General features: G+C 42.1%; 1 protein-coding gene across 2 annotated transcripts in view; it reads right to left on the reverse strand.

Moving 5' to 3' along the window:
- The window catches only part of ddr2l (discoidin domain receptor family, member 2, like), a 42,282-nt gene extending 27,775 nt beyond the window's left edge, over positions 1-14,507 (reverse strand). The window contains exon 1 of one of the 2 annotated variants that reach the window (XM_049579637.1): positions 13,831-14,507. The gene's annotated coding sequence lies outside the window, so the exon portion shown is untranslated. The remainder of the gene's footprint in view (positions 1-13,830) is intronic. The other variant, XM_049579638.1, reaches the window with a different exon arrangement.
- Positions 14,508-23,797: the final 9,290 nt, after the last annotated feature.

A 23,797-nucleotide genomic window follows, 5' to 3' on the forward strand; every position in this document is an offset into this window, starting at 1 on the left:
AAGGCCACCTCGGTCTGTTTAAACTAAAAGGGTTCCACCAATATGTCTACCCTACGAGGGGGAAAATTGGGCACCTCGGATCAACTCGCCAATCCGCCTCTGTGTGTCTAAACGCTCGCAGCTTGCCGGCAAAACGGCCCAACATTTGCGGAAAATCTGGCAGTGTAAAAGAGGCCAAAGATACTCCTATACAACAGAAGATACCCCATTACAAGCTGCGGCAATGGTATGAAATAGTACAGAGTTCCAGTCTCCTCCCCCTTGTTTGAAATTGTAGTACACTCAAAACAATACAACATTATGTACAGTACAAATGTAATGTTTGTTCCCTATTTTGCTTCTCATTTTATCTGCTAGCTTAATGTCTGATATCAACCGAGTGTAAGATCATGGCGGTTGTCAACAGACCTGGCAAGAGTGTGTTGCAAAAACAGACACATGTCTCTAACCAAGCTTATTCTCTGTCTGAAAATATAACATTTCAGTGTCAGAGTGTTAGAAGGGTGAGAGATGGGTCAAATACAGTATGCTGTGTTTTAACTGTATCAAGTAGTCACACAGTGAGATAAAAAATAACATTTTAATGCATCGAGATGCATCAATAATCATTGTATCATCGAATCGTTGCCCTCTGAATTGTAATCGAATCAAATTCCCACTCCTAATGACTAGCGGTTGTTTTTTACTGAGACACTGGCAGCTTCTCCAGAAGTGACTCTGCCGCCAAAACCAGGTATTTTAAGCCCAAACATGATCTTTGCCCCACCATAATCAAGTGGTTTCTGTGCCTAAACAGAACCACACACTGACTACAGTGATGTTGGAACATAAAGTTTCAACATATACCTCACAGTGCATAAACACTGTTTGCAGAAACGTCCTTTTTCAGGAGACTGGATGTTAACCAGAGTAGTGTTCAATGTGACCACGTTTTGCATCAGTTTGTATCATCCTTACAACTGAAAGTTAAGTTTCATCCCAAATTTCTGGTCACCTGATTAAGCAGTTAGTACATTAACACAACAAAGCTACAGCTCCAGCTGGACGAGGACATCTAACTGGCCTACTGTCCTTGTCCCAGTATACAAGCACGGGAGGGGAATCCATTTATTGAGCCAAGTATGTGCGACTCCTCTACGATAGGTGGAGATATGCCCCCTTTCAGCTTGTTAGTATTGGACCTTTTTCCTGTTGACCTATTACGTCACAGACCAAACAATGGACAAACAAGTTAGCTACGGTTAGCTAGCAGCTAACTGCTACCATGGTGGACAACTTTACAGCTCTGTACATTTGGTCCGTCCAAAAAGTCACAGCTCTGGATGTAGATTTCTCCATGTTGTTACCGGCTTCTTCTTCTCTTACACATTTAATGCTATTGGACTTCCGGGTCAAAGCCCTGATGTCATGTAAACGTACCGACTGACACCCATCAGAACAACATGAAACCTCAACATGATGCTCACCTCACCACAGTCAGTGGGTTTACCAGCTGTGCCGATGCATTTTGGGCAGGAAGCACTGATTTGGTGACACACAGGTCACAAGATGTCAAGACATCCATGTTCACACTGAGCTGAAGAGCAACACAATGTCTGACACAACTGTTTTTACAGCATGAGTTACTCTAACATGTAAACTCATTTCAACATGTGGAGTCAGTGGAGGTTTAAATCTCTGTTAGCGCAGATCTTTCAGGTGCAGGTTTCAGCTTTCACTCCTGCAGCACTTGGTGTAAAATGTCACATGTGCATCAGCCAAATGCCCAAAATGTAAATGTAACCTGAGCAGGTGATGGTTAGGAGGTCTGAACCGGAGCAGAGCGGCAGATGGTTTAAAAAGAGCTGCCGCTGGTATCTGAAGAATGTGAGGAGCGCTTGATTTAACACATAGAGCTTTGAACTGACAGCCAAGGTGAGCGCTATCAAACACACCTGAAAACCTGAATGTGGAATCATTTAGCCCACTTTCATGGTTTACAGGGAGGATGTGGACGTTGTGTTAGAGAAGAATTTGACCTGGATATTGAGAGATTATAAACCTTTTCATGCAGAGTTCTACTGAGCTGGTCAGCATCAGCTACAGTAAGTACACTGTGTTAATGTAAGGGTGAAAAAAAGCTGTCAAATATTTTTGATTTTAAACGTCAGAACAAGACTTTAAATCTTTCCAGTAACTCTGATGTCAAACACTTCAAGACTGAACTGCTTGACTCGAAATAAGAGCCCCAAAGACATGTCTCAGTACACACACACACACACACACACAGGTATGCAGGGTATCATAACTCTGTCAGCAGTGGGTGGAGGGAGCCGAGGCGCTCGTCTGTCTCTGGATTCTCTATAAGGCCCAGTTATGAATCACTGAGCAGAACTAACATTTGTTTGATTGACGACTTCTGTGACTTTAAAAACGTCCCTCAAATTTCTACCAACACATGTAGACTTTAAAGGAACAGTTCACCCAAAACAATATAAACTGTATATAGTGCTCACTTCCTGAGGCTCTCATTGGTCCCAGAAAGAGTTTTCTATCGGATGACTTTAAGGAGAGCAGATCAGTGCAAACAGACTTTGACGGTGTGTCAAATAAACAAAAGTTATAAACGTCTACATAACTTTCTATGCAGCAACTTTCAAGTGTCTTCTATCCCTTCATAGGAGCATAACAATCAAAACAAAACTTTTGTCCCTCAATTATTGCGAAACAAATCATTTCCTGTGAAGGAATGTGTTGTGTGCTGCGTTCGGACTATGTCCAAGTCTGTATGCACTGATCTGCTTTCATTTCCTCAGGTGCTTATACAGTTTTTGGGTAAACTACCCCTTTAACACGACACTTCAGGGTTATGAGATCACTGCGTATATGGTTCAGATTGAGCTGGGTTTTCAGGATCCATTGATCCAGGAACCACAGTTCATCCCAACATGCACTGGGTTAGAGGTAGTGGATGCCCAGTCTGTAACAGAACTGACACATATACACTTGAGTTCTGCACTCGACTCAATCAGACTGAGACAAGTTTTGAGACTCAAAGCTGTGCCTTGGTTTTATTTCCTCCATTGCTGACCACACAGTAAGCTCACCAGGCTCTGACTACACTCTGTCTCTTTAAGGCTTGGGCGATATCACAGTATTACAGTATACCAGGGGATTTAGAAATCCTGACGGTATGATTTTTTCATCAAAATACAGACGCTCCGCTTTCTATAAAACTGATACGGAGATGCTGTAATGAGGCGATGTGATGTAGTGCGCAGCATGTGCCACCAGAGGTCAGTCTCTACTGGTGGAACAGGCAGCTGAACTTAAAAAATATTAGGGCTGTAGTCTCCTGGTCGACTAGTCGATCATTTGGTCGCTATGCTCTCGTCCGACCAAATTCTCATTGGTCCAATAATCGCCGTGTTACTTTCATAAGGAGAAAAGTGCTACATCAACAGCTTTCCAGGATTAATCCATTATTTCCTGCGGCGGGGGGACAGGCTAAGTTACCTGTGAAAATGGGGGTGTTTTCAAAACACCCTCGTTGTTGACAGGAAGTTGGACTCACCCATCCTCACGCTCAGCGTCGCGGTGACGCAGACCTCTTGTCTGTCTCTGTGAGCTGACACCAGTATTTCACAGATAAGAAACAATAAATTGTGAAGACAGTAAAGCCTCCACTAAAATAGCATTTTAAGGTTTGTGTGTGATTTATCCTGGCTGAAATATGAGCAGAGGAAATCTCTGCTCATTGCTAGGCTAATGTATACAATGTAAAATGCCATAGGCTGGCGCTAATAACATTAGCATGTTGTATTTGTTTATCAAACGTGTTTAGTATCAGACAGTTGTTTTGTCGGTGAATCTTGTGAGTTGTAATGGAGCCAAATTAGTTACCGTTACCTTTGTTACATGTTGCTGTTGTCCCTGGTTTTATATGAGAAGAGGAAAAGATCGCGAGATGCTAGGCTAATTAATACAATGTTAAACGCCATAGACTTGTGCTAATAATGTTAGCATGTGTTTGTCTGTCAGTTCTACGAGTTATAGTGAAGCCAGTTTGTGTACTTGTGTTTGAAGTTGTCTCTATTAAGCCATGTTTAATGTGTGTTTAATGTGTGTTTTGAATCAACTATATAAATAAAGTTTGATTTGAACTTTACAGCACTTAACACAGTCCTCCACTGCCGACTAGTGTTTTGGAGGTGTAACTGCAAAGTGACACAGACACACCACCGCACAAGTAAAAATAACGTGCAGATTTTTTTTCCCACCTTGACTAATCGATTAGTTGAAGATTATGTGCGACTTAAGTCGACCAAGATTTTCTTTGGTTGACTACAGCCCTAAAATATATGGTGACTGTGAGTGGTGGGGATAATGTTACAGGACTACAAGCCCGCCAGCAACAGCAGATGAAAAACATTTTATAACATAGCAGACTTGCTGCTTGGAGCTGATGGGGTGCTGCCATTGAAGCCAGTTGGTTTATTTGTTTACTGTTAGATAAATACTGTCATGTAGGCTGATGTACACTCCGGTGAAATGTCAAAAGGTATGAAGATATAAAGAATTCATTGCCTCTTCCCACTGGGCTCTGTTGCAAACATTTTTTAGTCAAACCAGATTTAGCTGTTCAATACAAATAATTTTGAGAGTTTGAGAGTTTTGACGGGATTCAGCAGGATATTCACTCTGACAGCTAACTGGGCTAACGATGGCCTGAGAGAAGAAAGCAGAAGATAACATTATTTCAAAGAGTCTCTTCTTCTGGGCAGCTGCCTCTGTGTCTGCAGCTTCCTGTACCAAAGAGCAGCGTGAAAGTGAAGAGTGTTCACTCTGAAGCAAAATCTGGGGACAAAAACGTCCCCAGAAGGAAAATGCACAGCACACTGACTGCCAAAAAATAAAACCAGAGAGGGAGAAAACAACTCGACTTGTAGAATCTCAGCACAACATTTTATGCGACAAAACAACAGTGGGGTCACGTAACAAACAACACAGGAGGAACACAGGAGGAAGATGGTGGATCCAAATCCACGACCCTCTTTCTAACCAAGGAGCTAAATCCACTCAGCAAACTGACAAACGTACTTTTCAATTCTGCTGACAGATCCCTGACAGCGATGTTTGTTGAATGTTTACAGGATGTGCAGAAGTGCGGTAAAGCTTCACAAAGATAATCGCAGTGATTCAGATAATTGTGACCGCTGCATGCAAACAATTTAATGCGACACGCTGAAGCACTTTCTGCAGCGTTTCTGACTGGAAGTCACAGAGCGCCATCGGAGCCAGCTGATCCGGGGACGTCCGACTCAGGGGAAAAAACATGTGAGACACAGACATCATGCACTGTGTACTAGACAATATGATCACATGTGCCTCCTCATTTATGATTACAGCAGCGTAAATACAGAAATTGATAAGAGAAACTAGAATTAGAATTTAATCTGAATTACAACAAAACCAAACACCACTTTCAGCTGCCTGATCAAAAATAAAACTTAATATGGCAGCGCAGATGTTTCCATATGATCGTACAGTAGACTTTCAGCACAGGTGAGTGACCTTCAGCCTGACGTCTCTGCTGCCATCAAACCCAGGAAGGTTTTCCTGATTCAGTTTGATGTTTAGCTCCTCATTACGCCTGATTTAAATACAGTTCTCCCTGATAAAAACACACTTCCCTCAGCTCCCCTCAGCAGCAGCAGCAGCAGCAGCAGAGGCAGCCATGTTCAGTGTTCCCTCTCTGCCTCACGTGCCTCTAACAGATCCTCCGTGTGGTTTCTTAATGGTTTAATGAGCTGCTGGCTGCAGCTCCGCAGATGGAAACTCGACACACACTCGCTCATTTACACTCATCTGTAATCTGCTGCTTCCACTCGAACCACAGCTACTATCTGCACACACACAAACACACACACACACACACACACACACACACACACACACACGTCTCCAGAGGCCATTTTGATTGTTTCCTGTAAGTGTTTGAGTTTGTGGCTTAAGTGGTGTTTATATAAAAAGGCATGATGAGAGCATCATCAGTCAGATCAGAGTGTGATAAGAGGATCAAAGACTTTATATTTTGACTCCATGAGATGAGCTTAAATGTCTCTGGAGACATTTATCTAAACTAGCGAAGGACTTCTCTGGAAGGAGGTCGTGTTTTCACGTTTTCCTGCTGTTAACTTGTAAAATACGATCTGTTAAATAGTTCCATGTCTGGCAGAAGTCTCTCACACACACATCAGTCTGTTGGCTGCAGGTGGAGCTGGACAGATTTTAAAGAAGATCTGGATCTAATGTCGCAGAGATCAGGATGGGATGAATTATCTTTTATTGGAGAGCAAGAGCGCTCGCTCCCACTGAGGCTCAGTCTGACGTCATCTTGTTAAGTTTGAGTCCTCAGAGTTCACTGAGGGCACAGCAGCGGCACATCCAGAGTTTCTCACTGTGATGGCCGAGGTGGGCACTGACTTATGCAGAGGTGGCACAAAGTGTGCACACAGACACGGTCAGAAAAGCATTTATTCGCCATCAGTCGACTCTAGTTTAATCTACTTTAATTACCGACATTACAAGATCTTAGTTTCTTACTTTGCTGTGTTTGAGGTTTTAAAGATTAATAGACCAATTACAGCACATCAAAGTTGCACCACGCGTCATATGAAGCCCCGTACTTGATTCCTTAAGTCCTCAAAAAGACGTTGTTGCTCCAGAAGTCGGCACAAACAAAAGACAACAATGCACATTCAAAAAACAGTCGCAGTCTCATTAATCAGCTGGTGCACACTAACTGAGCAGACAGCCAATCATAATTGAGTTTTGATAATGGCCTCTGCCTCTGCTGTCTATCAGCAAACTCACCGTGCAGGTTAACATGCCAGAGTTTACAGGATCATGACCGATGCATACCCAGACAAACAATCATCAGTATTAAAGCTAAAAATACATACGGCACTTTAACTTTAGATTGTGGTGTATAAAAGCTAGGGCTGTCAAAATGACGTAGTCATTTCCAACACTGATTAATCGCACTCCATGGTGCCCTGTTACACGCAAGCCACAGTGTCATTGTCACATGATGGAGGCAGACGAGACGACCACGTTCCGCCCCTGCACCGGAACATTTACATTTACAAAACGCCCAGAGGGAACTGTTGATAGGAGCACCGCTCTCTGCAGGAAGGAATTTTCATACCATCAGAGAACTTCAAGCCTGAAATATCACCTCAATGCAAAACAGGTCCGAGCTAGCACAGCCTCTGACGCTAACGCTAGCAGCCAGCCTCGTCAAACCACACTTGACCAGGCGTTCAGATGCAAACTGAATAAGCCTACATGTGACCGACTCACTAACTCTCTAACAAAGTGGACTGCACACCAGTTTGGTTAGTAGAGGACAGGGGGACAACTGTGTCCTAAATCCAGCAGCTTTACTACAACACATTTGCCAAAATTCGTTTGAGTTAAACAATCCTGAATACAGCAACAGTTACTGTATGCAATTAATTAAGATTCATTAATCACAAAGCATGTAATTAATTAGATTACTTTTATTAATTGCTTGACAGCCCTAATAAAACCCTGTGGATTAAACATTCTGTAAGAACTCTGACAGCCCTCCACAGTTTTGAAGACATTCTTGCTGTTATTGTACAGACGCAGTTTGAGGAGAATAAACATGAGTTTTAGATTTTGCAGCAATATAAACTCTGCTGGTGCCGGTGATGTTCGGGAAGTGAAGCAGAGCTGAGTTTTAAATTACAGATTTTCTCTCCAGAGGACGAACCTGCTGCGGTTCACCTCAGATATCTGAGGCTCAGAGACAAACACAGGCTGAACAACAGTCATCATGTGAGTTAGTGGGAATATAAAGCTGACAGCAGCAGCAGGACCGGGTCACATGCTGTTTGTTACAGGATAAATACACTCCTACACTTCCACTGGGAACACGCTGCTCTGTTGGTGGATACACCCTGAAACCCAAACGACCTGCAGACGGAGTGATGAAAAGAAAAGTGGCAGCAGTGAGAAAGAGAGAAGACGTCTCTATTGTTGTGTTGTTGGTTTGTTCAGTGAGCTGAGCTGTCGGCTCTCACAGTCGGAGCCAAACACTGAGCTGCTGTTGTGAAATCACTCTGAGACTGTGAAGCTTCGGGCTGCGCTCACTCTGTACGAGACATGATCAATCACACACGGCGCTGTGAAGGATCCCTGCAGGGGGCTGATACCATCGGTCCACACTGACTTTGATTATTATCACAACTCAGATTTTATTTGATTTGGAGCAAAAACACTCAAGTTCAATGTCTTTTATTTTCCCAAATAATCACAGTGCACTCAAGCCAGGCTCACGGCTACAGGGTGCAGGGTGGGCCGCAGATCAGTTTCTAAATCAAAGTTAAAATAAACTGATAATCAAATAAAATAAATATTATAAATGTAATATATAAAAAGTAGATATCTGAATGTAAATAAGGCCACAGTGCATTTAAAGAGCTTCACAATAGAGCCTCTTCATTAAAAACGTGAGTTAAGACAGTAAACGTCAAAAGATTGAACACAGCTGATCCTTAATTATAAATTATATATACTATCATATATACATTTATTATATATTATTAATGTAAATTTATTAACTAGCGTCCTGTCATTCTGCAAATGCAGCACCCGTGCAAAGAAAGTTGAGTCTCCCTGATCACACTCAGTTTATTCATATGGTGATTACTGTGCACCTGTACGCCACTAACACGTGTTATTCAATCTTTTATAAATGTTATATTTTATTCTTATCCCACAACTTATTTTATATTTTGTAAATGTTATATTTCATGTCTACAGTTTAACTTCTGCACTGTTTTTTCTCAGATTTTACTTGTGTCATTTTTTTTATTCACATTTAATGAGCATCGTTAGACATTTAGATAACTGTGATCAGGGTTGCAGCTGCACACTTTTGAAACTATATGTCTTGGTATTAAAATTGACAGTTATCACACCATTTATATTTGTTATCTATGGTCTTTTTTTTTAAAAAAAAAAAAAAAAAAAAGTGCAAACACTCCTCTCTTCTTCAACTGCCTGTCGGACTTTTTGTGCTTCGATCAACACAAATAGTTTTTAGTTTCAGATATCATAACACATTTGTTCAACCAAAAAGTTTGTTTGCACTCCTTTAAAGTTCATTATAGTTGATGATAATTATAATAATAATAATTTTCTACTGTGATCACACGATATTTTCGGAGATGAGTTATCGTACCGGACAATCTCACACTGTTGAAGCTCTGACTCTGTAAGAGCACAGCAGCAAAATCTGAAACCAGTGACTTTGGGGTTGAGAAGTGATGTACATGATTCATCAATTTCTATTGAATAACTGGTTAATATAATTTTAGCATTATTACTAACAGTGGCCTATTTCCCACAGAATGAGATTCTATGTGTGGCGGTAACTGCTTTGAGTCGCAGGCTGGATAACTGATCAGTCAGTAGGCTGCGCCTGACGTTGTGCTTCTCTGTTTCTGCCCAAAGTAGGCCTACGCTCTGCACTGCAAGAGTCTGTTCATTTACATGACATTAGGAGAAAATGGATTTAGGCCTACTGTGTCAGTCAGACTAAAACCGGACTTTTAAAATCCATCAATCAAACCCAAACTTTCCGAGGCGCTCTGAGCATGCTCCACATTTTCCACAGTGGGAGCCAAAGTTGTCCACCATGATAGCAGTTAGCTGCTAGCTAACCGTAGCTAACTTGTTTGTCCATTGTTTGGTCTGTGACGTAATAGGTCAACAGGAAAAAGGTCCAATACTAACAAGCTGAAAGGGGGCATATCTCCACCTATCGTAGAGGAGTCGCACATACTTGGCTCAATAAATGGATTCCCCTCCCGTGCTTGTATACTGGGACAAGGACAGTAGGCCAGTTAGATGGCCTAGTCGAGCTCTAAGCTTCACTGTGCATGGAAACATGCTGAGTGTGGTGCACTGAATAACCAAATGGTATATATTCCAACAGCGCTCCGAATGAACCGTCCAGGTCCAAAAATAGAAAATCAAAATGTGGCGGGCTGCCTTGATTAAATGAACGTGTGGGAAACCCTGACTTAGTCGGTAATAAATATCCAAAGTCTAAAGTGAACTCTGGTGCTTAACCTTTAAGCCAACATGAGCGAGAAGTCATGGCAGCTATTGAGCTTTAAAGTCAACATATCTGTCGCCATGACAACGGAGTAAACTCCATCTGCTGATGAAGACCATGTGGTGAAAGCTCTGGAAACAGCCAGCGACCCTGACCTTGAGTGGGGACTGGGATTTCAAATTTCAGCACTGGTTTTAACAGAAGTGTGACAAATGAGGGGATTTTATTCACTGAGAGTATTCAACACACACACACACACACACACACACGCGCGCGCGCACACACACACACACAGTTTCACTTTAGCTTTTATAAATGAGTCTGTTCACTTCTGTCTGTCCTGACAGTCCCTCTGCAGAATGATCACACTCACAGAGACGAGACACAGACACAGGGATTTACTCAGTGTTTGTGTTTGAAGGATTCAAACTCTCACCGTCGTCTGTCCCTGTAACCTGAGCTGACCGACTGTGAGCATGAAAATAACCCAAACATGAGCCTGAGCACACCTGACAGGAGGTCGACAGGTCGGCAACACACACACACACACACACGCACACAGAGACACACATGATGACACTGCAGACTGTTTGTTTTAACTAACCCAACACCTCAGCCCTAAACTTAAACTGCAGCTCTACATGAATCAAACCGTGGGTAACCATAGCAACGGTGCTGATGTTGACAATAAACTGGCAGATAAAACCAACCTGATCAGGGTGAAGAAACACACGTTACAACATGGAGTAAGAAGAAAACTTGACCCTGACCCTGTCACTATCTGACACTGCAAACTGTCTCTGAACTACAAAATCATCTTTAATATAAACTGACGTATCATGTAGTAATAAAACTAAAGAGGAAACTTTATTGATACATAAGGAATATTAGACTAGATTAGATTAGATTAGATTAGACTTCATTGGCTCCCTTAGGAGAAATTAATCGTGGACATTTGAGAGGTCATTAAGGTCATATGCAAAATTACTGCACAGATTATTATTATTATTACTCTTCTTGCATTTATGTTTAATACACAATTTACATATCTGTACATATTTCTTCTACAACATATCTCTTCTTTCTGTATATATTGTGCAACATATTATGTCATAACGCACTTCTTTCTTCCTCTACGCCTACAAACAGCACCAGAACAATGTGTCCCAGTTTGTCCTCGGGATCAAAGTGCTCTGAGTTGACTGGAAAACTGTAAAAATATAAAAACCATCAACTTTACATTTGACTAAATAGACTAAATAATTAATCACTGACACTGACTGTTAATATGTACAGTGTATTACTGGGTGCCATGTGGTATGATATGTATTTAATATAGCGGGACGGTCTGGTCCTGGTTTTATTCACAGTTTGTTGTATCGACAATATTGTGCTTTATATATGTTTGTGTGTTCGAGGGCTGCAGCTAGATTAGTTTCATCATAATATAATCTATCGATTATCTCAAGGCAATTGAATCAAAGGCAACTGGACTTAGTTTTGTCTTAGAAGACGTTTCACCTCTTATCCAAGAGGCTTCATCAGTTCACGCTTGTCTGACTAGGCTGGAACTAGTCTCCCTTCTGTGTTGGGCCATGCGTTTGTTTAGTGGTTGTTTTGTTTCACCAGTGTACAAGTCTGGGCATTCCTCGCTGCATTGGACAGCGTACACCAGGCTGCTCTTCTGGGTGTGTGGTGTATGTACACTCTATGACTCCAACGACCACCGTTGCAGCAGGAGTTTCAACGACCGTTGTTGACACACCATTGGAGCAATAACAAACCAGTGACATCATTGGCCTTGTGAAGCCCTCCTCAGAGGTTAAATACCTGGGTGCTTCCACACCAGTTTGTCAGACTAGTTCCAGCCTAGTCAGACACTGATGAAGCCTCTTGGATAAGAGGTGAAACGTCTTCTAAGACAAAACAAAGTCCACTTGTGTTCGATTCAACTGCCTTGAGATAACGATGACCTGGATAAATGAGAATATCCACAGGCAATCTATTGATTAGTTACTTGATTTATTATGTAATCAGAACATTTCCTGACGCTGGTGGTGACGTTCTGTTGTCCGCTGAATGTCCTGTTCTGCCCGACCAACAGTCCAGGCCTCCCTAAAATATTTTATTTACGATAAAAACCAGCAGATTCACAGATGTTAGAACGTGGACGCATCAAATATTTGGCTTTTTTTTTAGCATGAAAAAAAAATATTTAAAGCTCCAGTGTGTAGGAATTAAGGTGATACTGTCAGAAATGGAATATAATATAAGTCTGTTTTCTTTAGTGTTTAATCACCTGAAAATAAGAATCGTTGTGTTTCTGTTACTTTAGAATGAGCTGTTTATATCTCCACAGGGAGCAGGTCCTCGTCTACAGAGATCGCCATGTTGCACCGCCATGTTTCTACAGTAGCCCAGAAAGGACAAACCAAACGCTGACTCTAGATAGACATTCATGTTTTTGTGTTGGACGGCCCTCCAAGACAAGAGGGTTGCAAAAACACTATTTTTTACACCAGGAAACTGCTTTACTCAATGTTTTCACTGATTTAAAACGGCCTCCAGTTATTCTGCCTCTAACCTCCTGAACGTCTGGATCAGAAAAGAAGGTGAGCATACATTAGCAGGTGCTATAGGCTACCGGCCCATGACTGACATGCCAAACAGCGTCAGCAAAATGACATGAAACCAATTAATTCAGTTTAAATCAGCTGATCTGTTTGTTTTAGAGAGGAAGAGAGATAATTCAGCTCCTGAACAATGAACTCTGAAGGAATTCTAACCAGGAGAAGTTTCAGCTGGTTACAATCTGCAATTGTCAACGCTACAAGCCACTACATTTTTTTCGATCTATTAGCCTGTGGTTCTTTGGGTGTCTGATTGTACGTGCGCATATATGATCAAATAAAATACTACTAATAAAATTCCCTGACACACTGGACTTTTAATATTCTGCTAATCAACTGATTAACCGTCTGGTAACCGCAGCTGTGCCCTGACCTGTGGATATTCCAGAGTTACTCCATCATGATTCAGTGTATTTATATCTTCTTTAATGGCACCATGCAATATACTCACATTAGTAAATACCAGTGTGTTCCTGTTGTGGCTTTAAAGCACCTGATCTGCATCATATTTTACTTTATCAGTTCTATAAGTGTCTCATATTATAATTAATATTTAGTTATTTACCACTATGATCTTACAGCCATAAAAATATTCTTACAGTGCATCTGTGACTCTCTGCAGTGAGTTTATGACAGATGGTTTGTATCTTATCACCGGGGCGACACTGTAAACTTTTTCATCTGTTTTATAAAGACAAGAACTTTATCATCTGTGTTTCTATGGTGAGTGTATCCCATAATATCCTCTACAGTGGCACTGTAATATCCCGACAGTGACCCACATGCACCCTCTCACTGTCCTGCAGTGCTTATATAACAGGATTACAGCTTTACCGTGCAGGTCTGTGACGTGTCTGCAGATGTGATGCTGCATTAAATGTTTGTCAGTGCGCTCAGTCGCATCTGTGGACTGAGAGTCCTTCGTTTAGAAGCCAGATGTGAGATGTGACATTAGGCCTCAGCAGCAGCAGCAGCAGCAGCAGGACTGATCCCAGACCTGTGGTCCCAGGTCCCAGCAGCCTGATCCGGATCGCACTCTCACACTCAGTAAAGCTGTCAGCTGATTACCTGTCCGCGGGTTCCCTCCGGATCCACACCAGCAGCGAGCTTCTCTCCGGTTTGATCCGTCTGTGTCGGAGCGCAGTCCGGCGGGTCGGTGGGTTCACTGTCGGTGGAGTTTACAGGATCATGGTGGAGCAAAGTAACGGTGACCGAATCCGTCCGACGCGTCACGGTCCGCCTCTGAGGTCCTCTTCGGAGAGTTTTCCTTCAACAAAGTGTTGGAACAAGAAGAAGGAGAAGAAGAAGAAGAAGAAGAAGAAGAGGAGGAGCTGCACACTCCACAGAGACGGGGACGAAAAAAACTTTCTGTGTATTTACATCACATCCCGTTTCCGAGGAGGAGGAGGAGGAGGAGGAGGAAGGCAACATGAGCCCCCTGAGTGTCTGACATCTGAGAACTTGTAGGAAATCCGCAGTAGGGCCCTACGAAGGGACCTACGGAGGGCAGGAGGGCCCTTGCCTCCGCTTCCTGCAGTTCCCTGAGCTGTGCCCTGTGCAGAGTCTGTGCTGCAGCTGTCTGAGTGTTTCAGGTGTTTGTGTCTCACTGTGAAACATGTGCACACACAGCAGAGATCACTGCGTTTAAAAAGCTGAGGCTAAACCCCTGAAACATCCCGTCAGTCAAAACCTTCATCAACAAATGACTTTAAAATATTAAATTACACCAAATAGATGAGAGGGTGTTCATGATTTTTCCGTGTATATTTATTCATTTATTTTTGGTCAACTTATTGAACATGTAAGATAAAACAAACCAGAGGCATAAATACAGACAGTGCAGGCGGTGTGGTTGCACTGGGGCCCATAGACAGAGTGGGCCCTTTAGAGTAACTGCCTGTGATCAAAGAACTCTCATTAAATTAAAAACATCAGCTCTATATTCCCTTAAAAAAAAGCCAAATGTTGATGTTTAGTTTTTCTGTTTGTAAAATTCCCATTAGCATCTACAACAAAATGATTCTGCTTATTATATTACTGTAAGTCAAATATTCTAAAAATACTTTATGTTGTGTTTTTAATTTGGTATTTTCTGTTATATACAGATATGCAGTGATGATTGCTGGGTAATATGTTCATGTGACGAGACGACATGTGCACGATAGCGTGCATGAGGGCCCGTCACTGATGCAAACACAAAATAAAACATATAAGAAATAAAAACAGAAACAAACAGGATCCTCAGCAACAGGTGAGCAACTCAAATAATATTGTTCATGTTCAAAAGGGTGAGAAGTGAGAAGCTTTTCTGGTCCTGCCCTCTAATTTATTACAGCCTAAATTAATCATAGAAAATAAAAGTTTAATTTACAGCCTCAGTGTTTGTGATATTTATTCCTGTCGGCTTAAATAACTCAACCCTTTTTGACACAACCAGCACATGGGAGAAGTTTTCCTGGGAGGCTTTATCCAAGAAATCTATTCATTTTAACTCAAACTACTTCTTTTCTGATGCTAACTTCTGGTAGAAAGCCCTCAAGGACGATGCCTGTGCCTTAACTGAACCTCTGACATGAATGTCAGTCAGTCATTATTTAGACTGTGATATATTAAGGATTATTAAGGGTTGTAAATCTCTACAATTTACTATCTTTGATTTTCCATCTATAGGTATTAAGGCACAGCTTTAATCTTGTGTTGTAACCCTTAAGACTGGATCTTTTTTAAAAGAAAAACAATAACAAATTACATAAATATTTTACATACAACACACAACATACAGATGAACAGAAAGTGTAAAAAAAGAGAAGAAATGTACTTTACAAATGAATCAGTTAGATATTATACTGTGCACAGAGTAATGCACTTAAAATACTGTGTTTTATATGTTTTGTGTGTTTCCTCTTTCAGTTTTAACTTCTTTAATGTGTCTCTGAGTACTTTGAAAAGTGTTCTAAAAATAAAATGTATAATTATTATTATTATTATATACCTAATATTTGAAAAGATGTTTTTTGAAAGAGACATAATGTGACAATATAACATTTAAAATAACTCTGTATCGTTGTTAGCCACAACCCACAGCTGTGTGTGTGTGTGTGTGTGTGTGTGTGTGTGTGTGTGTGTGTGTGTGTGTGTGTTAGACAGCAGGGGGCAGCAGAGTTTCACAGTAAAACAAAGTTTCAAAGCTGCAGAAACTCAAACTCTTCCTCTGCATAACCCTCGTCCCTCAGCTGAGTCCAGTGAAGTGTCTACGTTTCATATCAGGTGTTTAATGTGATCACTGTGTTCGTCCTCTGAGGAGAGATCAGGTTAATGAACTTATGATGGATATGAACCGTGCCTTGCTAGTGGTCTGACTACTCAAAGCTTTTTTTTTACACACCATACAATATGCAGGGAAACATTCACACACACTCAGGAGCAATTTGGGGTTCATTGTCTTGCCTATGGAAACTTCATCATGCTGACTGGAGAGACCAGGGTCAAGCTGCTGATGTTCATGTTAGTGGCTGACCCACTCTGTCTCCAGAGCCACAGCAGATTGCTCTCTCTCCTTTTATGATTGAATCGTATCTTTTAAACTTCCCTCCATCTCTTTCTGTTGTACACCAGATGATGAAAGACAAAACTGGACTTCTTTGCTCTGCTTTTATTTCCCCATCGACAGATTGAGTCCCCCAGCAGAGGGAGCTGTTTCTCTATTGTCTCTCATCCCTCACCCTCATACCAGTTTCATCATCCCACATGACATCACTTCCCCCTGCAGTTCCTCACATTCAACTGGCATGGACAGGGTCCCCCTCATGACGCAACAGCCCTCTGAACTGTGTACACTAATACAAAGATCACACACACACACACACACACACACACAGAGTGTCATAACACCAGTGTTAAGTTTCTGGAAAATAACTGACCAGCAGTTCAGCTCTAGAGAGCCTCCCTCACCCACAGATTGATCCAGATATCCAGGACACACAAGGATACACGTGCAGTAAATGTATAGCCTACATTTATAACTGAGCAGCTTTTTTTATTTTATATTTTTACTGTCACACTATTTATTTTGAAATTAAAACTTTTGTCAGAATTTTGTACTGTTGTTTATTTAACAGCAACAACAAAAAAAGTCAGACTCTCTAAAACATTTTTTTCCAGCTTAAAAATGCCCAGCTGGGAGCATTAGAGGGTGCCTTGGCGGTGCCACCAATTTCAGCTCAAACGCTTCGGTTGCTATGATACGAAATATCCAAGGAAGTAAACCTGAGTTTCCATCACAATCCATCAGACAGTTGTGAACCTCATGATGGTGCCAGAGGAAATCAGAGGATCACCAGTCAGTAGGATTCACAGCACTTGTTGACACATACCAACGAAGCTAAAACGTAAATGTTCATATTGCAGTCACATACATGTCTTTGCCAGGTCAACAGGAATTTTTGCCCCTCTGACCTTTTCCACATACAGTGTGGTGGAGCGTAGCAGTCATGTGGAGGAAGTGATGCTACTGCTTAAAGCCCCATGTTACTTCATAAAGTCATCCTGCTGACACGCAGAGGGGCATTCACTGACCTCTGGACCTCTCAGTGTCACAACACTGTGTCCACATGATGGAGTGAAACCCCAGAAAAAGTGCTGACATCATGTTCAATTCTCAGCCTGAACACGTTGGTATCTGTGGGGAAACATTTACTGTACGTTTAAACAACTTTTATAGCATTGATACACAAAATAACAAAACACTGACCAGGCACACTGTGGCAAAGGTGTGTGACTGTTACACACCTGTTGGTTTTCACATCTGTCAGCTCACTTTCTGCTCTCAGCTTTTTTTTTAACAGATGTTCCGTTTCCCACTGAGCAAGCAACGTCTGTGGACGTCCAAGACTAGTTGATATCATGTCCACAGACGTGATATCAACTAGACTTGGACGTCCACAGACGTTGCTTGTGGCAATGATGAAAATCAGAGGTTATAAATAGACGCAGAGGAACAAAATGCAATCGACACAGCAGCAGCAGCAGAGGGAATTCAGCAGAATTGTGTGAAACGTGGAAGACTCAGATTACAACATGGATTCAGCCGCTGAAATATTTGCATGTTGGTACAAAACACATGTGGCTGTCTGTGTTTGAATGAGCTCGTATCTTTTACTTTGTTCAGTTCTGACTTTACATGATTTTTAGATTTGTCTTTATTGATGAACTCAACAAAACAAGAGAAAGATCTAAATCCAGCAAGTCCAAATTATTACATCTATAGATATCCACCAACTGCCGTTTCATTGATTTAAATGTTCTCCACAGAATGACTCTGTCCTGCATGTGAACAAACTGACTGCACAGGACCTAAAATGGAGGCAAGCTCCTGGCCTTCCCATTGACACCTCACTTGAGCCAAAAGGAGCTTCTCGTGCTGTCGCTATGACATCGACAGCCAACCAGGGCCTGAGCTTAATGGGGAACTAATGTTTTTTTCAACCTGGGCCCTATTTTCTGATCTACTTTTGTCTAAATGAGTGATAGGATGTTCAATATGTGACATTTCTCCAGTATGAAGCTAGGGCTGACCTGCCTGCAGCCCGTGAGCGTGCGCTATATTAAATAATAGGGCACTCAGACAGCGTCAAACAACGTCAAAATACGTCCACTAAAAGTGCATTTTTTTCACACAGATAGGCTCGGACTGTTAGTATAATTATCTGACAACATAACGGAAAGGAGAAATGAACGTGTGTGTTTACCTTTAGCTGGATTCAGACATGTTCCGAAATGAAATCTTCTTTTTCTTTGGTGTTTTATGGCAGTTGGTCTGCAGGAAGTTACCGCTGGAGTGACCTTACAAACGTGAGGAGTTACTGTGTTTGGAGTAGTCATGGCTGAATTTTTACCTGATTTTGACCAACTGTAAGGTCACTCCAGCCGTCACTTCCTGCAACAACTCAAATCTCGCGAGACCAACTGCTGTAGAACACCAAAGAAGAAGGAGAATCTTGTGAGACGTGAGATTTCAGAGGCAGACTTTCACTCTCTGAGTGAGTGTTTTGACTTGCCACAACAAACATGTCCGAATTTTTACCCGATTTTGACCAACTGGATCTGGATGAGCCATTTGAATTTGATTAGTGCCTGTATTTATTTGAACACGGAGTACACGGACGCACACGGACGCAGAGCTCATTGAAACTGAAGAGCGGACGAGGAGAGAGAGGGAGCAGCAACAGGCAGAGGAACATGTCTGAATCCAGCTAAAGGTAAACACACATGTTCATTTCTCCTTTCCGTTATGTTGTCAGATAGGGCCCAGGTTGAAAAAACATTAGTTCCCCTTTAAGGACGGTATGTCGCCGAGGTTTATGGATCTTGTAGTCAATGACTCTCCAAAAGTCCACAGCAGATGTGAACTCCGCCGGGCCCCACAGGCTGTTATACATGTACAGAAATGGTAAACAAATGTCTGCTCTGCTATCTTGAGGGAAAAGAACAGTCCTTGGAATCAATTCAGGTTTTCTACAAGTGTTTTATATCCAATAAGCTCCTAAACAGACCCACAATCACACATTTGGTGTTCAGCACCTGGACAAATCCTCAGAAACATTTGTTAAATGTTTATTTCCTGTGATATTGTTATCTACTGTGGATGTGGACCATGTGAGGCTTCTTGATGTGGTCTCATTGTGTTTTCCAGTTAATACCTCAGTCATCTGCTGCACGAGCATCAGGAAAATACTCAGCCAAAGAAAGACAAACAACTTTTATTTCAGTGTGTTGAATCCTCTGTAACTCAATGACAGAGGCATTTACAGTGATTCTGACTGTCGGGGAACAACCAGCGGTACCTTTCAGATGACACCATGCATGTCCATGTACTAAAAATGGAACAAGGACAGCTCTCAGTTCACTTTGGGTGTGCCTTGGGTAGGCGCTTCAGGTGAATTTTACAAGATTTCATTCACAAGATAATACACACAAGAATTTTGTTTTAAAAATAGTGTGCAGACATATATGTTTCCTGGCTGCCACAGAGGAAATCAATGCTGAAAAATATCTCCTGTTTATAGATGGTGAGTTAAAGGAAGAAACTCTTCCAGGAACTGGAGAGGAGGGTCAGTATGTGACTGTGCAGAATGGAGCAATGACTAGAATTAGCTGAACATGAAAGCTCCCTTGTCACGTTTCAATATGCAAAACATGTCTGCGAAGAAGGAGGAAGTTATTCCTTCCTGGAATATGTAAAGTTTGAAAATAAAATATAAGGCCAAGACAAATTGTATTTAGAGACGCCTCGGGCCAAGAACATAAAACAAAGGGACAGAAGAAAGACAGAGACTGGTGCAGGTCGTCCACAGAGAGACAGTCAGTCTGCTGATAACAACGAACCTCAGCAGGAACCAGAGCAGCTTCATCTCACCGTCCAAGCATTCATCCAAACTTTCCCAAACGTGGCTGTGAGATCAGCTCCGACCGCCGCAGACTGTAAACATCAGCGTCATCGCTCCTCCTCACATCCACCCTCTTCACGAAACTCCTCACATCAATCACTGAGATCCTCCACAGATAGGACTGCTGGGGAAATTCTTCTACATAATGCAGTTTCATGCTGACTGCATCCAGCTCTGCAGCTCATCAGCAACTAATGAAACAGGTTTTAATCATTAAATTCTGCAACTTATTTCTAAATAAAGCTTTTTTTCCTGTACTGTCATCTATTGGACTCCAAGTGCCCAGTGATCCCAGCTGGCATTGGGTAAACCCTGGACCATCACACTCTCACTCCGACCTCGCCACATATTGACGTTTTGCTCATGGACTTTCCACGTCCACATGCGATGTGCAAGGTACCCTGGGTGTGTTGGTTGTTGACGTTCTGGGACGCAATGTCAACTTCAGCCTGTTACATGCATTGTCTGTTTTCAAAATACACTTCTGTTTTCACAGGAAATAAAAATACTACGTCGGCACAACACTGCAAATTGACGTTTTTTTTTTCTTCAACAACAAACACACATGGTTGGGTTTAGGTAAAAAGACCAGGGTTTGGGTTTAGAATCTTACAGGACACAAACACTGCTCTCTGGTGTGAAAGTCATGAGTTGGACCCATCCACCTCCCCTCCTGCCCTCCTAACTCGGACTTTCACCACCTTAACTTTCGTCCTTGTCCCGCTGTGTTTCCCCTTGATGCCGCCAGGCGCTGTTACTATAATGGCAACTGGCCGCGTATCATGCCTACATGAAAGGATGCCTTCTTACATTGGTTGCTGACGCCGGATTTCGACGACTTCGGAGTGAGACCAGGCTCCCTGGACAGGTCACCAGACTATCACAGGGCTGACACATAGAGACAGACAACCATTCACACTCACATTCACACCTACGGACAATTTAGAGTCACCAATTAACCTGCATGTCTTTGGACTGTGGGAGGAAGCCGGAGCACCTGGAGGAAACCCACGCTGACACAGGGAGAACATGCAAACTCTGCAGAGAGTTAAGTTATAATTGTCATAATTAAAAGAATTATTGAAAAAACAGAGTTCAGGAGGAAAACGTCAACTTCCCTGCAGACAGAAAAAACTCTAACAGTAAAAGCTGCCGTCGTGTTGTGTTTGGAGCAGCTCCTGCAGACTCTTAGGTTTGGACATCAGATTATTTAACAGTTGGACAGAGTCCAGCTGGCTGCAGTCTGACCCAGTTCATGTCCTCGTTTCTGTTCCTCTCACAAAGAAACAATTCATGTAGGACAGGCACAAACATTCTTCATAAGACACAGACAAAACGCTTCCTTAAATAAAACTATTAGATGTTCTATCGGCACACAGAAGAGATGATCTGGCAGAAAATAGTTCAGATAGAATATTTTTTACAGTGAAGTCTGTGGATTAATTCAGAGTACCCAGGACAGTGTTCCAGGAAAGACATGTGAAGCTGTTTTTCAAATGTCAGGTGGGCAGAAACCCTGACAAATAAAACCCAAACTATCTGCACGCAGCGTGGACACTGTCCACAGAGGTTTTAATGGGTAAACCAAACCGAAACTGTAAAATCTGGGGGACAGAGGATGGATTTCAGAAAGTGAGTGAGACAGTAGAAATTATGCTTTTGGGTTTTCCATAATAAAAATTATCAGCACTCAGGACTCATCTCTGGTTTTCCAGGTTCATCTAAATTTTATCTTGGTCTACCTTTGCTCCAAAAACCCGGATTTCTACAGCGTCTGTGTTTAAAATAGCTCTCTAGTCATCATCATGTGTCCAGATAACATGCGCCCATTATTCAGCGTAAAGGAGGAGGCGTAGAGTTTAATTAGGGGTCACCAGGTGGGAGGAACTCGGAGCGATGGTCGTCACAGTGTGATGCCGCAGTGTTTCCTCGCTGAGCAGCAGCTCGCTGTTATCAACATTAATGCAAACACATTCTTTGTGATTCACTGAGACAAACAGGAGCAGAGCGGAGGAGGACTGGAGGTCAGAGGGACATTTATGTGGACGCATTCCAGCTGGCTGCTGTCATACACGCTCATTCATCCAGTTTGACTGAATCAGCTCAACAAATATGATGACCGAAACATGTGCAACATGAAAAATAGAGCGTGAGGAGTTGATCAGGACGTCTAGACGATGTCAGGTGACCAACAGTCGGAGCTGTTCGAGTTTTGGATGGCGGCCTGCGAGTCCAAATTAACAGCAGAAATAAACACGCTCGCAGCCTGGTACAAAAAACAGTTATGGGCTCTATAGATAATTTTAACATCCATGACAACTGTACGGAGGTGAATTTTCAAATAACTCACCTGGCTACATTTTATTAAGGCATAGATTTACACCAATTTAAGGGCATGGCCTCTTTTACAGTGACAGGCTGTGTCACTCCACCACAGCTCCACCCTCTCGCCAAATATCGCTTCTGGCTCCAAAAAACCAAGATGGTGACAGCTGAAATGCCAAACTTGAGGCTTCAAAACGGGAGTCCACAAACGAATGAGTGATGTCACGATGGCTACATCCATCATTCATACAGTGGACAGGATGGACATGAAACTTTGAATCAGACCTGTATCCAGAGGAATTATATCTACACTAGAAGAGAGACTTGTCATTTCAGTTGTATGTGTATAAACTGTTTGATTTATAACTAAACATAACATTCTATAAACTCTGCCCATGTTTTGTGTGTCAGAATCTAAATTTGTAAGGTAACTAGAGCTGTCAGATAAATGTAGAGGAGTAGTAGAAAGACTGGAGATTGCTTCCTATCACACACCAACTATTACATTATTTTAATTTGAATCTTTATTCATTTTTTTATTTTTAATTGATTTTCTTTCTCAGTCAAAAAGTTGCACATGAACACACCGCAAAGGCTTAACCTGACGACCAACCAGCACGTACATTCTGTGCCTGAGTGACAGGAAATGACTGTAATTGTCTTTGAAAAAAGGGATACTGTAAGACCGTCTTGATGCTAGTTAGCCAGTTAGCGCATTAATAGCACAATCCAATGTTGAAAGAACAGACCATAATTACTGTGTGCCAGTGAACGATAACACAAACCATCAGGAAATGTTTCTGCTAAAGAGAAAAATAATCTGACCTTATGGAACAACTTTGTTTTCGTCTCACTCCCTCTGGACTTTAGCTTTTGTTTACTTTCCTCACTTTCATTTCTCTTCTTGTTCGCTGAGCTGAACTGCAAATCGGAATGATTTTATTCACCAACAGGCTCCACTGTGCCGACGCAGATTCAGTGTGCTGAATTGGTGGAAAAAAAGCTGACTGGGGCCGATGCCGGTGCAGGACACACCACACCAGCGAGGGCAGCAGACGCTCACTGATGGCTCAACATTGACCAACAGCTGACTGTCGGCTCAGTGTGTCAGGGCCTTTATACTGTGACATAATTCAAACAGTATAAAGAATTATTTGTCTCTCAGCGTTAACTACTGTACATTTGTTTTTTGGAAATCAGGTCCCATGGTTGCCCACCAGGGGGGGAGGGTCTTTGCCTCTTTATTGCCCCATTTATTCAAATAT

The sequence above is a fragment of the Epinephelus fuscoguttatus genome, linkage group LG6 (genome assembly GCF_011397635.1).
Source record: "Epinephelus fuscoguttatus linkage group LG6, E.fuscoguttatus.final_Chr_v1".
Taxonomy (NCBI): domain Eukaryota; kingdom Metazoa; phylum Chordata; class Actinopteri; order Perciformes; family Serranidae; genus Epinephelus; species Epinephelus fuscoguttatus.